Source organism: Carlito syrichta, unplaced genomic scaffold (genome assembly GCF_000164805.1).
Source record: "Carlito syrichta isolate Samal-C Ts95f unplaced genomic scaffold, Tarsius_syrichta-2.0.1 Scaffold302053, whole genome shotgun sequence".
In the NCBI taxonomy this organism is placed as follows: domain Eukaryota; kingdom Metazoa; phylum Chordata; class Mammalia; order Primates; family Tarsiidae; genus Carlito; species Carlito syrichta.
In genome coordinates, this window is record NW_007246149.1 from 1,305,458 (window position 1) to 1,322,401 (window position 16,944).

The 16,944-nt window shown below is 37.8% G+C and overlaps 1 pseudogene; it reads left to right on the forward strand.

The window, feature by feature from the left end:
* Positions 1 to 2,284: 2,284 nt before the first annotated feature.
* Positions 2,285 to 16,944, forward strand: part of LOC103258288 — a 47,477-nt pseudogene continuing 32,817 nt past the window's right edge.

Below are 16,944 nucleotides of genomic sequence, written 5' to 3' on the forward strand. Positions count from 1 at the left end.
CCTTCTTTTTAATATTTCTAGAAGTCAAAAAACCTGATTTTGATCAATAGTTTCTTTAGGTCATCTTCATTTCTTAATGTTGATAGAATGGATTCGAGTATTTCTCTCAGTGTGTTTTAAATATATACACATGCCCGTATCACAACTAAAATCGCATATGTGAAAAACGAGACTATCCTTCCTTCTCTAGCCAGCACTTCTGAATCAGCACTCGGTATCATTGTGGAACATCTCCCATCTCATAGATTATCTGTTCTGTGATTTGACATTGATCTTGGATCCTGAGAATTTGCTACTGACTCAAGCTCCTGGAGGGCAGAGACAGCTTCCTGCTGATCTGGGTATTTCTGGCAGCATATAGCACTGTCCAAGTTTGCAGAATTTAATTCAATTAAATATAGATCCCTATGCAAGTATGAGAGAGGACGGGTGACTTCCTATTGTCCTGTCCTCTTCTAAACCCACCTCCTCTTCCCCTTTCCTCCATTCCAACTCTAACTCTAGTCATCATGAGCTCTAGTGAGTTCCCATAATGCCTCTCCTTGGTCTCGCTTTTGGCCTTTGGCCTTTCACAGATTTCGCTATTTTCCTTTATTAGAATATTCTTCTTCACCTATTGCCCTAGCAAGCTCACACTCTTTTTCAGGTTTATGGTTCTTTGCCTCTTCTCTGGTAATACTTTACAACTCCCAAAGTCTAGATTAAGTATCCTCCCAAAGGTGCTCCCATAGCAGTGGCAACATAGTTCTCTTGTCATTGAATTACCTTCCACTAGGTTTTATACTTGAGGTGGCAGGCAGACTATGTTATTTTATCTACCTGTATATCCTCAAGATCTTAGTGCAATTACTGGGACTCAGTAGGTGCTCAGTAAATACTCGAATGGGTAAAAAATGAATGAATAAACACATGCAATAACCCCTTCTCAAGAATCATTTCTCCCAACATTGCCTCAGCAATTATGACGTCATTGTGGGCACAGTGTCATTGTTTTAGGTAAAACCCTATTCCTGTGTTTATAGGAAAAGCAGCTGAAATTGCTCTTAAAGCTGGAAATGCCACAGAATTCAATCTTAATCTGTGTTCACATCATCCTGATCTGTGTAGACGAGGATGGAACTCAGGCTTGTCACCTTCAGCTGAGCGAGCCAACCTGGCCTCCTTCCTTTAGTTCTTCCTTTGTCAACTGGTAAAACTGTGGCTATGGGGATGTGGTTTCTTTGTTTTCACCCACTCAATGAGTATTGGTTAAGGGTCTCTTATAAAAAATATAAAATCTGTGGACTTGCCACTTAGTCACTTGAGAACTAGAATTCTGCTGAAGCATGCCATCATCTCCGTGATCATGAACCCAAAAATGCCAGGCGGAGAATGGGTAAAGGGAAAACCCTTAGAAACCATTCTGAGTGTGCACTTCAAGTTATAAATATGTATTGACAAAATCCTTTGATCAAATCTCAACATGTGTCTTTCTTTATAGTAAGGACTCATCCCCACCCTTTCTTAAAAAACAGACGAAGGCACACTTAGAGCCATCTGGAAGAAGATGCTGGTTGATTAGGGTTCAGTCTCTCTCCTTAGAGAACAGCTTACACAAAATTACACTGAATAGAGTTTCAGAATCAAGCTGCTTTTCCCTTTTCCTTTACAATATGTACTTTGCCAAATGCATAGTGATCTCTCTTAAGACATTTTCTCTTTTATTTCCCAGTCCCTTTCTGACAGAAATTCTTTTCTTTGCAGAGAAATAAGGCTTTTCTTTCATTGCCTCTATTCCCTTGATGACATGAAGTATTCAATCACAACCAATTTACAGATAATGTGCTAGTTTCTTGTGTGTATTTGTCAGTTTCGTCACCTGTGCCAGATTGTCAAATGCATGCCCTAGATAACGTCGCTACCTTAGTCAACAAGTCTCATCGTGCTTCTAAATGGAAACGTTCTGGAAATTTTCCTCTCGGCTATTTTCTTTCTTTTCTTTTCTTTTTTTTCTGCCTGTAACCTTTTGGATGACTGAATTGGATTTTCTTTGCCTGGCCAGTGCCTTGGGCTCTGCAGGCTCTCTAGTTAAAGAGTTAACTCTACTGTCAGCTGTTTGTTCAATCAGCTTGCGAACAAGTTGTCAAATTAACTCCCCAAGTCACTATAGGTCATCACCTGGGAAATGCAGAAGGGACAAAAACAAATCTTCCATCAGCAAGACAGAAAAGCAGGTGAAGGGTCTTCAACTCAGTGGATTACTCTGATCTTCACAGGGACAGTCAGTTGAGTTAATACTCTTAAGATGGTTCCTGCTTTCCCTTACAAAGGCAAGCAAAAATCCAAATCATACGAAATGCTGCAAAGTGTAGCCATCCAATTTTTCAGTGCTGTTTGGGTAAAAGAGTTCAATAAGTTTCACATGGTTGGGATAATTTCGGTTCTGGTGCGAGGACGGATGGACAAAAGAGAAGAATTTAGTGCCAGTTTTGTTGATCTTGTCAATATTAGTGACCTAAATTACCTTGCTAAAAATAAAATGGAAGATAAGAGGCAAGGTAGCAACAGATTAAATACTGCTAATCTCCAGATTTCTACCCATACATTTATGCAGATGGACTCTCATTTTCTCTCTTAGCCAGCAGCAGGAGATGCCTGGGTGGGCTTGTTGCCTCTCCCCTGATACATTGACAGCCGCAACAAAAAAGTTGGCAAGTCCCTAGATTATAGCATGAAGGTGGAATGTAATTCTATGATCAGCTAACAATCGGTCAGTGGGAAGGAGAGATACAACAAGAGTTAGAGGTACAAGTTCTGGGTTCTAGGATCTCCATGAAGGACTGACTTCCTAAGTGTATAGCCATGGTCAGTCTCATAGTCCTTACACTAAAAACGTCCCTGTGCTTGGTTTGATACAGTGTTGTTGCTCTCTTAATGTTCTTAATAATTTTTGAACAAGAGGTCTAACACTTTCATTTTGTACAAGCCCCAGAAAATTATGTAGTCAGTCCTATCTCCAAGACGTATTGCTGAGCATTAAAAAAAAAAACAGTGTGGGTAGTAGACAGCAGACATTCTTGCTGCTGTCTTGCCCATTGTGCCCTTCACAATGATACATTTAATAAATTTATCTTAGCTAAAAAACAGTGTAGAAAAGTGCGTGTAGTGTATGTAAAAAATAAAAAAAACTATAGCCCTAAGCTTTACCCCAACACACACACACATGTGTGCACACACAGACACACACACACACACACACACACACACCCCTATGTACATATGGAAAGGCAATTTTGTGCAGTAGTTAAGAACAGACTCTGCAGCTTAATTGCCTTGGTTTAAAACTTACCATAGGAAAGTTACTGTACCTTCTGATGCCTCAATATCTTCATCTAAAATATGGTTAAAAAAAAATAGAATTGAGTTCATAGGGTTGCTGAAAGGACTAAGTGATTTAATAAATGGAAAGTACATAAAGCACTGGGTGGTTCTTAGAAAGGCTATATTATCTATTATGTTATTATTAATTTGGATTATGTTATTATTTAATTAGATTAACTCTGGAAGTCTATATAATAAATTAGTAAAAGTAGCTCTCTGGAGAAAGGGACTAGGGTAGAAGCAGAAGTGGATTTTATAAGTCCAAAATTTTACAATTTTAGGGACTTACATTTAAAAAGTACAAATTATAAAAAAAAAATTTATTTAGAAAGAAAACATTTTAGTGCTGACAAATACTACAAAAAAGTCCAGAAAAATGGAGTAATATTTTTATTAACTGACTAACAAATCTCTAAAACATTTTCTTACAATTTCATTGTATAAAATTTGATTCCCTTATCACATGACATTAATTTTATAACCCTCTCTATTGTGAGAGAAGAAATATCATTCATTTTTTCTTTGTCTGTATGCTTTTATTCAGTATCATTGAAGTATAGTTGACATATCAAAAAATTTATCATTGTAAGTGCACTGTTTAGGGATTATTCAGTAAACCAATATAGTTGTGCAACATATTCTAAACTATTTCCATCAACCCAGAAAACTCAATCATGAGTACTGGCATATGTTTTGCTAAATCCATTCTTAAGTGTTTTATTATATTTGATGCTATTAGTAACGTAATACTTTTCTTAATTTTATTTTCTGTTTGGTTGTTGCTAATTTTCGACATGCAATTGATTTTTTTGTTTATTAATATTATATCCTGCAACCTTGCTAAACTTGCTTATTAGTTCTAGTAGTTTTCTGTTTATTTTTGTATATTTCTTATGGTTTTCTACATTTAGGATCATAAAGACAGCTTTACTTTCTCCTTTCTGATTTTTATGCCTTTAATTCTTCGTTCCTGCTTTATTGTTCTGGCTCCTGTACAATGTTAATAGAAGTTGTGAGTGTGGACATCCTTACTTGTTCCTTGTCTTAGGGAGAAAGCAACTGATGTTTCTGCATTGAGTATTATGTTAGCACTGTTTTTGTTTGTGTGTTTTTATTTTTAATATTCTTTAAGAGGTTGAGGTAGTTCTCTCCTATACTTAGTTTGTTCAGAGTTTTTATTATGAATAGGTGTTGGGTATTGTCAAATGCTTTTATTGCATCTACTGAAATGATTGTGTAGGTTTGTACTGTATTAATCTGGTGTATTACGTCAATTGATTTTTAAACCAACTTTGCATTCTTTGGTAAAAGTATACACTCCTTTTTTATATATTGCTGGATTTAGTTTGCTAATATCTTGTTAAAGATTTTCATATCTATGTTCATGAAGAACATTGTCTTATAGTTTTTGTTTCAATATGTCTTTGTGTGGGTACTACTGACCTCATACAATGAATTGGGAAGTGTTTCCTCCTCCTCTGTTTTCTAAAAGAAGAGGAATAATTTGAATATAAATGCTATTTTTTCTTTAAGTATTTTTTTTAAAAAATCAATTCTGGATGATTTTGATGTAGGGGTTACGGGTTAAGCACAGAAGAGATAGCTTTTGGGAGAGGAAGCCACTAGCCTACTTGGTGCAGTTTTTTTATCCTGTTTCTTCATATTCCACCTAAAAAAAAGAGAGAGAATAAAAGAAAAAAGATGTTTTTACACTCCTTATTTTCTGATGCCTTTAGGACTTTGATTCATTATTTGTATTTTACTGTAAATGAGTTTGAAATGTTGTCTTATAAGGGCAGATTTTGATAGAGAGTATAAGGACACTAGATTACTGCAATTGAGAAGGTCTTCCAATAAAAGAAAGAGTATGGTCAGGTTTGGTGGCTCAACTTGTAATCCCAGCACTTTGGAAGGCTGAGGCGAGTGAATGACTTGAGCCCATGGGTTCAAGACCAGCCCGGGCAACTTGGCAAGACCTCGTCTCTACAATAATTCAAAAAATTAGCCAGGTGTGGTAGTGCATGCCTGTAGTTCCGGCTACTTGGAAGACTGAGGCAGAAGAATCACTGGAGCCCAGCAGGTCAATGCTGGAGTGGCCGTGAGTGTGCCATGGCACTCCAGCCTGGGTGACAGAGTGAGACTCCAACTCAAAAAAAAAAGACAAAGAGAAAAAAAAAAGAAAGAGCATAAAACTGGGAGAACAAACTTGCAGTTTTTTTCCCATTTTACCTGTACATGGCATTGCTCAACAGGGCCAGAAAGCAACTTGCTACTTTATGGGCAAGCCATGACAGTAATTTGGCCAACTCAGAATCCAGCAAGAGAAATAGAAAGATCTGAAGTTTGGGACTAAGCATAAAGTCTGAACCTAAAAAACAGGTTGAAAGTCACCATCAGATGCTGACTTTATGTTCAGATTGTACCAGGTTGGGGACAGATTTCATTATGACCATCACTTAGGTCTTCTGACCTTTGAGATGCAAATAAAATTAAATTGGACCATAACCCAGATAAATTTAGTGAATTAGGAGTCTCTGAGTTTCTTTCTCTCCAGAGCAAAGGTAAGCATTTTTTTTTCCTGTAAAGGGCCAGATACCAAATATTTTCAGCTTTGTAAGCCATATAGTCTCTGTCACAACTACTCAACTCCATCATAGGGCAAAAATAGCCACAGGAAACCTGTAAATAAATGAGTGTGGTTGTATTCCAATAACACTGATTTATAGAAAGAGTTGGCAGACCAGATTTGGCCCACAGGACTAGTTTAAGTTGGAGTGTCACTCTGTCACCCAGGCTGGAGTGCAGTGGCATGCTCACAGCCACCGCAGCCTTGACCTGCTGGACTCGGGTGATCCTTCTGCCTCAACCTTCCAAGTAGCTGGAACTGCAGATGCAAGCCACCATGCCGGGCTAATTTTTTGATTTACTGTAGAGATGAGGGCTCACCGAATTGCCCAGGTTAGTCTGCACTCATGGACTCAGGCACTTCTCTCACCTCAGTCTCCCAAAGTACTGGGATTATAGGTGTGAGCCACCACGCCCAGCCTGGGCCTACTTTAAAGATTCCAGTTCCAGAAGGTGGAGATGGTTGACTACTTATTTTCTGTTTTAGTTCATTTGTGCTGCTCTAACAAAATGCCATAAAGTGGGTAGCTTACAAACAACAGATATGTATTGCTCACAATTCCAGAGGCTGGGAAGTCCAAGATCAAGGTGCCAGCAGATTTGGTGTCTGATGAGAACCCATTTCCAGGTTCATAGATTATAACTTCTTGCTGTGTCCTCACAAGGCAGAAAGAATAGGGCAGCTCTCTTGGGCCTGTTTTATAAGGATACTAATCCTATTCATGAGAGCTCTGTCCTCACCGTCTAAACCCCTCCGAAAGGCCCCATCTCCTAATATTATTGCATTGGTAGTTAGATTTCAGTATTTGAAATTTGGGGGATACAAACATTCAGGCCATAGTATTTGCATATCTCTGGTTCTGAGCCTTTGCTAAATTATTTTTATTTATTGGTCATTTTATTGTCCTATGAATCTCTCCATGTTCCATGGGTTGTAAGGCTAAAAGTGGAACCCAGGCAGCCTGCATAGAAGCTCATTTACACTGAGATCCAATCAGGCACCCATGTCTCACCAACAGATATATTCCCTTTTGGTAACTTGTTTGGCATGCTTCAAACTGTTATATAATTCTCAGCTGACTCACACTTTGCAATGTGGAAAACAGGTTGTACCACCTCATGCTGAAGGAAGCAGGAATGGAACTGATGGCTTCTCAGCAAATTCTTGGAGTGGGGGGAAACAGATTGGGTGCCATATATTACTCTATAAACCAGCAGTTGTCAAGCTAGTGCTACAGATTCAGCTGGTCTGCTATCAAGTTGTCTTCCCTAATTGCAAAAAGTATGGGTTACTCCATAACTCTTGGAATGCAAGAAATGTCACATTTCCCCCATGTTGCTAAATTACATTAAATACAGCTTGAGCTTTTTATTTTCCAAGATTGGTGAGAAGTCCAAACTTCTGGGCTCCCTTTCCCTACCTTGGGCTCCACAAAGACCCCAAGATTTGTGGGGTGCCAGAAAATGGAGGACAGTGTTATTCCTCAATCCCTGCTTGTGGCTGCCATAGTTCATGTTTTAATGTTTTGTTCAAATACGGGCAGCTCTCAGGCAGGTCCAACTTTTCCAACCACAAGTGACTTGGGGACCCTAATCAAAGCCCTTTAGGTTACAGGCCTAGGATTGAAAAATAGGGTGAGTAACCTTGCCATGCTAAGGGCATAGATCTGGGTCCTTCCAGCTGTAAGGTACTATGTTTTAATGGGCTCTAATCGATGTCACATGTGTAAACTGATGCTCTTTTTTTCCCCTCAGTTGTAAGAATCAAACCAATTTCCCAGGAACATAGTTGTCCTCCTTAGCACAATTTAAATCACTATTTTAAAGGACTCCAAGTCATTCCTTTTTCAGGTGACTAGGTTTAATATTCTTGTTGGGCCGAGTATGTTGAAGTTAGGAATTGTTTGTCTCACAGAGTGATTTATATTTAATTAAACTTTGATGTCTTTAGACTGGGCAGGTAATCTCCAGTTAACAATCCCCACCCCTCTCTATTATCTTACTCCAACAAACTTTCTTTATCTATTGCCCCTAATGTCTGATCTTGGAGGGGAGGTAGAATCATCATTTTTGTTTCTTCCTGAAGAGTTTCTAGTAGTAAAAAAATGATACAATTTGATTTTTCCATAGAATATTTTACTACATAATTTTTTAAACAAACCGTTCTGCTGTGGAGTCTATTATTTTAGTCCAGTGGTTCTCAAGCTATGGTCCTTAGGCCAGAAGTATTAGTGTCTCCGGAAAACAAGCAAATTCTCAGTCCCTATCCCAAATCTACTGAAATAGAATCCTGCATGTGGGCTCAAGAATCTGCACTTCAAAAAGCCCTCCAGGATATTTGAATGCATGTACAAGTTTAAGAACTGCTGTTCTGGAATATGTAGTGCTTTGGGTATGATAATCTGCTGGAGGAATATGTATTATTTAGAACGACTGGTCACTCTTCAGATAATTCCTTAGTTCCATTCTTTTTCCCCCCATTCTCTCAAAATTTTATTCCCACATGTATAACTCTATCAAGATCTATTCTTCTCTTTCTTGTTTGTAATCACTGTTTCATTCCAGAAAACTCTAACTTAATTCTCTGACATTATTGGAAACTATGTTCATCATCTTGACCCCTCACACCAAATTAGCTTTCCTGTTTTCCTCTTTATCATCAGTGATCTTGCAGCAAGTCCGGGCTGAGGGTAAGTTGCATGAGCCATTTATCTCAGGTGCAAAATTTAAGGAGACAACAAAAAATATCAATGATCAAGATAAATAATATTCTAATGAAACTTTTTTAAAAGTTAAGGTTAATGTAAATAAATCCATGATAAACAACAAAAAAATTTTTTTTTGAAAAATAGGATTAGTAACCTTACCATGCTATGCCCGATTGGGGCTTGAGGCAAAAGGAAAAAAAAAAAAAATCAGTAATATTGATCCTATCTTTATTTAAAATTTTGATATTTTTCATCATGGATGTTATTGCCTAAATTTTTATTTTAAAAAATATTGCATTAAGATATTATCTTTCTTGATTTTTTGTGTTTTTTGCTGCTGACTTAAATTTTGTGCCCAAGGCAAGTCCTCACCAAATCCCTAAGGGTTAGAGCATCAGAGTTTCTCCTGTGCATCACAAACACTGTCCTCTTAGAAAGATGTCTCTTACTCTCTGTAGAAGAAATCTCTGTTGATTATAGATGAAACCAGAAGGCAGGAAAGAAAGTTAACCATATTCAATGATTTGAGAGGCACTGACAAGTCATCTGCCCATCAAGCTCATCTTTTCCCTTTTCTTCAGGTTTTGATGGTATCATTGATAGTTTGGTCCAAGAGGAAATTCAGCACATTTTGGTTTCAAAGAGGATCCAGAGGAAAATCTTGGTCACTCTTTTTATTGTTCAACAAGTGATGGAGCTCCTGGTAAGAGAAATGTTGGGATAGAAGGGAGAAGAAGCCCAGGGAAAGGAGAGGAACCACCACTTGCCCAGGGCTGATGGCTATCTGTTCATCATCTCTGTAGCAATTGCACACTCAGTGTATTCTAAGCTGTCTCATACCTGCTCACAGGCTGTTTTGAAATTATTCTCTAGATGAATCACTGTATATATTTATCTTCCCCAATTAGATGGCACTTTTTAATTTCAGTAATCATTTTCTCTTTTTTGGATCTATTCTTTGAAGTGAATGAATTAAGTAGTCATTCCAGAAATATTTGCCTATGTTACATTTGACTTCATTCAGTCTTCCCTATTTTGTTCATGCATGATGGTATTTGAGTTCAAATAGAATCAAGGAGATATTGAATTAAGCAACACAGTGTTAAAAAAAATTAAAAACCTTTTGTCTTCAGCGTTTATTAATTGCTGACAGTTACATAAAGGTGACCTCCACTCTGTAGGACCTACTAAAGCAGTGACTGGATGCTTCCACTACAGTCTACACAAATAACACATATAAAATAACTTAAAACATTAACTCTTTGGCTCAAAGCAAATTGACAGTTAAATCGTGTTCTTAAGGCAGAGCAGTATTTCTTTCATATATCTCCAAACTAAACGTTGCATACACCTACAGCCAAACTCATGGGTCTTTGAAGATGCAAGCATTCTGAGCACAAATTCGCCTTTCATGCAAAAATTCCAAAACTCAGCCCACAAATATGCCCTTCATAAATCATCAAATAGTCTCTTCAGTTGTAATACTGTATGAATTAAAATTGTCAAGACTTTTCTTTTTATAGCAGTTGATTCAGTATCTTTTAAAGTCCGCCAAGCTGTTAGATTTCTACAGTGTGAACTCCAATAAATAAACACATGCTTTTCTTTGTATTTAGAAGTGTGCAACACAGAATTTCAAGCTCTGACCTGTTTAGAAAGTTTCTTTAGTAGGTAGAGATTTTATTACTATGGTAACTTAACAAGATAGAGGTCTTAATTTTCTCTACGACTTTCAGGAGGTTTTGCACTGTCTTACATAAAAAGATATATGCAAGACAGAATTATCTCTTGATAGGGCATTTAAAAAATATTCTAGAATGAATTAACAAGTGTGCTGGACAGAGTGAATATCTTTTGGAACATTTCTGTGCCGGTGAAAGTTGTTTTGCTTTCTTGGGGCTTTGTGTTGTGAAGTCAGTGAATATGCCAGTACACTCTGTTTGGTTCAGCAACAGGCAAGAAGAAAACTGCGTCAACTATGTGATGACTTATTTGTATTGAGTCGATGAATGGCGGTGTGAGATGCCAACAACTGAGGAAAGAAAGCAATTCCCACGTCAACAAGATGCTAAGAGATTCACCTAGAAAGCCACCTCTGTAAACGTTCTCTAGAGGATAATGCCCCGTTTCCCAGTTCACTGGGACGCGTGGTACAGAGACCTCATTGCAATCAACCTCAAATTTGTGAGGCACAGGAGAACAGGCATGCAGACAAAGAACAGGATATTAATTTTCATGTATCATATCCACAGAAGACTCAGCAAAAGTGTACCTGGATGTCTGACACAATGGTATTATTCATTCACTTTTCATTACTGTGAAACTCATGGTCAGATGAAGGGAAGGTACCCTCCGATGGCATTATTGTTCTAGGGAACATTTGAGTCAAAGAGGAAGGTGCCAAGCCCTTCAGAATCGTCGTCTGTGTAAATTAATCATGAAGCAACTTAGAATGGTATGAAGTTAACAGAAAGTCTTTATTTTAAAGTTTGAAAATGATCTTCAAACATTATCACAGTAGAAATGGTAGAGAAGAGTGTGTATGTGTGTGTGTGTGTGTGTGTGTGTGTGTGTGTTTGTGTTGCTTAGTTCTCAGCTATTCCTCTGAACGTTGTCCTTTCAGGGTTTTTCTGCTCCCACAACACCTGCTGAGGGTGAGTCAATCCTCTTTCAGTGAGATATAATTTGCAGCCACATTATCCTGTCTAATAGGAACAAAGAGCATCCAGAAAGATTTCCTGAGCAGTAACTGGCACATGCAAATGCGAAGCCGCTCATTTGAATTTTGGTTGTCATGACATTTCTTCAATTGCCTCAGTGACCCGAATCCCACTTCCTTACAGCGTTTTCAGCCTTACTATCTGGAAAATTCAGACCTGTTTTCTTTTTTGTATAGTCCAAGGAAAAATCACAAGCAAGTCTGGGTGCTGCAGTTCTCTCAAATGTTGGATGTATGCACAAAATGTCATTTGAATCTCTAACCTATTAGGAGTATTATTGAATGAGCCTGCCCAGTCAAATATTCACTGGGTCTATTTCTCTGCCAAAGAACCATTCCTGGACGATATCTTCATTTTTTAAATTGAGAAAGAGATACCTGTAAGTGATCAATATGGAGGATGCTAAGCACACATAGCTAAAAGAAATAAAAGAATATATTCATGTGAAACCTGCCAGAAGACATGCAGACAAATACATGTATGTTCTACAAAGTACTCTACTTCTCCAGGTACATGCTAAAAAATGTTATTTATTATCTTCACTACGGTTGAGATAATAGAATTAGTAATAGTTATTAGTTGTGTTTCAAAACAAAGCAGAAAGATATTAGTTAAATCTTTGTAATTATTATACAGTAATCTGACCTTAAGAAGACATTTGGCACTTATTATACTCTTTTTTTAATGATAGATATAAATGATCTTAGTATACATTAGACAAGCATATGAACCAATTACTGACACATAAATACATGAGCCACAAATTAAAATATAAGACTTGTCCTCATAGTAAGAGAAACACATGGTTTTCAGAAGTAAAGAAAGAAAGAATGAAACCTAATTGATATCTACAAGACCAAATCATGTTTTAAAATTACACTGTTGGGGAGGTACTATTGACAAAATAAAGGAAAATCAATGATTACAGAAATAATTATCTGCTTATGCTAAGGATGCATCTGAAAAAAAAAACTTATTTTTTTACTAGCTAGTCCCTTCTGTGTGTTGGTGATAAATGGAGTTTGCTAAAGTAGTTGCTGGTAAAAATGTAGACATAAATGAGTGGCACCTCTTTTCATTTTCATTATGTCAAACACATAAAAAAAACTTTAGACGGGCCTTTCCCAGAAGTGGTAAAGGTACACTGTGTGTTTGAGATTAGATGGTCAGGTGTATAGTCTTCGTGAACAGGCTCATTCTCCTGTTATTTACCAAAGACCACAAGTTCCCTAGCTGGAAGATCTAGGAGCTAGCCTATTGTTTAAGCAAACTACTGCTTTCTTTGGAAGATCTTAGCCATGGGAAGTACATTTGTGTATTTATTTATAACAACTGTCATACATTTTTCTCTCTGAAGAAAATAAGTCTTTAATTTCCCATTGAACTTGTTCGGTTGACAGACAGTTTTTTATGCAGCAACTTCATGTATAAAACATGAGGCAGGAATAAACTGCCAGTAGTGTATGGAAATCTTCTGAAAGAAAGATCTTTTTGGTTTGAGTCATTTACACTGGAGACACAAAAATAATCCTTTTGAAAGCAGTGCTGCATGAAGTGAATGGCTAAAATAATTTTCGAGTTTCATCTGTTTAGAGTCCAGATAATGTGACAGTAAATTGAAACGGGCACATGGTGATAATTTTAGAAATGGGTTTGCAACCCAATTTTGACAACTTTTTTTTTCATGGCATTTCCTAGTGTGATATTTTCCAAATATTGGAGAATACTAGAAAACTCATCATAGAGGCATACAACTTACATTATTTGCAAGATATTTTTGTAGCTCATATGTAGATACCAGCCTATATAATTTTCTAGGCTGCCTTGTTACTTCAACAATACCTTAAAATACATCCCTGTTCATATGGAGATGCCCTCTGAGGAAGGAACCGAGATTATCAGAGCATTCTAACCTCAGTCTAGATTCTAAAGGGCTACCAAACTCCTTTATTTTTTCAGATTCCTCTATATTTGCGTTTACTGGCCACAGCCTCTTTCTGTATCCCACAATTACTCCCTCAAAGCTTTGGGACAGAGTTCAGTCAGAAAGCCCACATAACACCAGCAGGTCCTCTTAGCCTGATACATTTTTTGGAAATTCTGAATGCTACTTACTTCCCGGCCCCACTTTCCATAGTTGTTTTAAGCCAGAAGAGAAACTCTGGATTTTTGACTTAACCTGAAATCACATTTCAAGAGGGATCCAGAGATCTTCAAATAAACCTTTATCATCCAAAATGGACCTAAGTTTTCTGAGCAGGTTGTGGCTAGCTTAAGTAGCAGTACAAGAACTGTCTGGAAACAAAACAAAATAAATACAGTATTTTGCCAGCAAATTTGCTTTTTGGTTGCTGATAGGGAATTTTCAGTTTCCGTGCATTTTTTTTTCTTCTAACTTGCTAAACTAGTCAGGTATCAGTTCAGTCATAGTATGGCACAAGATGTGCATATCTTAACCTATCTGTATAAATATTTTCTTTCTACTGGAGTCAATCATGCATTTGTATTAAGCACCTTCTGTTGCTGAGCCCTGTGTAAGGTGCCATGGGTTATACAAAGAGGCAGAAGATTATATTCTTAGTTTCAGGTTTACAGTTCAGTTGACAAGACCAAATTAATGGAAACCAAATTAATGTATTGCTAAATTATCTAGTACTGAGTTTTGCATAATAGAAGTTCATAGAGTAATAAAAAGATATTGTAGTGTTGAGTTGGCCTTGAGGCTAAGGGTTCTCCAGTGTAACTTGAGAGCATATCTACTGTAACTTGAAATTTGTTCCATATGTGGATAGTCCCTTCTGTTTTCCATAAAGTTTCAAGAAAGCCAGATTGGAGGTTACTGCCTGGTCTCTTCTTCGCTCAAGCGAAAGAGTAGTTTCCCTCTCAAAGACTTCAGGGCTGGTGTTATTGGTGTCATCAATGGAGGATAGCTGTGCCTAGTCCAGAAAGCATCTGACAGGGGTTCTCAGCACAAAGGCATCAAAGTGTAGTGTGATGTATAAATGCATAATGAAGACTAAGAGGGAGTTGAGAAAATGTGTGAGAGCTCCGTTAAGTACTCCCAGAAATAGCCCAAAGACACCTGGAAGCCTATCAATTCATGAAAGACAAGTAGGTAAGACCCAAGCTGTCTTTTTGGGGATTTTAAAAGGAAATATGACCTTATTTTATATTCACATATATCTGATGCTTGAACAGTTTATTATACATGTTCGTGTAATATATACTGCTCTCTTCTTTTTTGCTGGTGAACATAGTAAATCAACACACAGCAGGCCATTTTCCAGAATCTCTTGAATGATTTTTTTAAGTTAAGTAAGTACAGGTTGACTCCTGGGTAGTCTTTACCAGGATAAGAGACCAATAGCAATCTTGTGTGACTTGGCCAAGGCTAGTTTCTCAAAATATCCCTTCATCAGCATGGCTGGTCACTAGAGAAGATGCTGAGAAATGTGTATAAGGAAGCTATGGACCTGGAAGAGGAGGGGGCTCCAGGCACTTGCTCACATTTTGAGGTGGACTGGGATAGCAGACCAAAATCTATAGAAAGTATATCAAGAGCTTCAATAAGAAACACGCCAAAAAGAATAGGGTACTTGGAGTGGTTACCCTTGGTCTATACCAGAGGAAGACTGTTTTGGAAAAAAAAATGGGACTGAAGACTAATGGCCTTCGGATTCAGCTATCTTGGCCTCTTGTAGTTTGGGAACAAAGGCTGAGCATTTGAGCATGGGGCAATCTTTGGTTTAGGTATGAGGGTGTCCCTGTAGGATGGACATGCTCTCCAGGCATGGTGCAGAGCTGGTTTTTAACAATGACATTCAGCAGTGCAAAAAGTAAAGCAGTAGTGCAGGAGCAAACTAGTTTCCCCATGGGACTGAGTAAACCTTGAGTTTCTTAACCTTAAAAAGGATCTGTATGTGTGTGGGAGGGGAATGCTTTCCAGGGGAGGTCTCAAGAGTGAGATGCTAGACTTCCCACTAACAAGTCATGTGGATGTTCACTGGAAATATAAAAGAATATGATTACTTTATATCCTTGTGTTAATGAATCATTCCATGCTTACTACATTTGGAACATTAAAGGGACACTACAATGTTACATTGTGTAGGGTAATCCCAAATCACAGTCCATACTGTGATTTCTTCTTTATGTGTATTAGCTTGGATGAAAGGCCCAGAGAATCTCAGTTTAGCAAAAACCCTAAAAGTATCAAAGAAGATCTGGTTTCCTCTGGGAGGTCTATGAGAGGAAGTCACAGCACAGAAATTCTCTTATATGGCTGACTACAGACTAATTCCTAAATCTCTGCTTTAAGTGATTTCAGTGGAGGTCTGAAAGCAATAACAAAAATGCTGGGTAATTTACCAATCTGTGGCTTCTCATTATACATTTGATTCAATATGTTAGCTTGGTGCATTATATAACTTCATAATTTACAAAGCACTTCCACATATGTTGTTTGTACCTCACAACAACACTGATCATTACTAGCCCCATTTAGTGCATGAGGACACTGGTATCTAAAGATAATGAAATAACTACAAATGAGTACAACCGGGTTTAAATGTAGAAAATAGGTACTTACAAGCAAAGGAGAAAATAGGAACTTTGAAGTCGAGAACCTGTTAGATTTCACTTTAGCCAAATGATCAAAGTTAACATCACCAATAAGAAAACATACCAACATCGTGTTACCTCCTGATCTTATGCACTAAGAAAGATACAACATCACTTCTGTACAATTCTTGTCAAAAATACATAGCCTGAATCATGAGAAAATATCAGACAAACCCAAATTGACAGACGTTCTATCACATAATTGGCCAGTACCGTCTCAGTCCTTTTTGTGCTGCTATAACAGAATACCAAGACTTATTTATTTCTCATGGTTCTGAAGGCTGGAGAGTTCAAGAATGGAGGGCCAGCAACTGTGAAGGGGCTTCTCGCTGTGTTATTCCATGGCAGAAGGTAGATGAGCAAGAGAGCATTGAGAGCAAGAGAGAAAGAGGGAGCTGAACTCACGTTTATAACTGACCTACTCCCTTGATAACAACATTAATCCATTCATGAGGGCTCTGCCTCTTACTAGTTTCCCACCTCTTATTAGTCCCCCATCTCCCAACATTATTATATTGGGATTAAGTTTCTAACACCAAAATTTTGAAATACATATTCGAATCATGGTAAATACTACTTTAAAGTGTCAAAGCAGCCAGATGTGAAGATTTATGCCTGTAATCCCAGCACTTTGGGAGGTCGAGGTGAGAGGATTATTTGAGCCCAGGCATTGGAGACCAGCCTGGGCAACATAGTGAGAACTCGTCTCTACAAAAAAAATTTAAAAACTGACCAGGGGCGGTGGCAAGCAACTGTAGTCCTAGCTTCTTGGAAGGCTGAGGTGGGAGGATCACTTGGGCCCAGAAGGTTGAGGTTATGGTGAATAGTGATCATGCCACTGCACTACAGACTGGGTGACAGTATAAGCGAGCAAACAGACAAAAAGTGTCAAAGCCATAAAGACAAAGAAA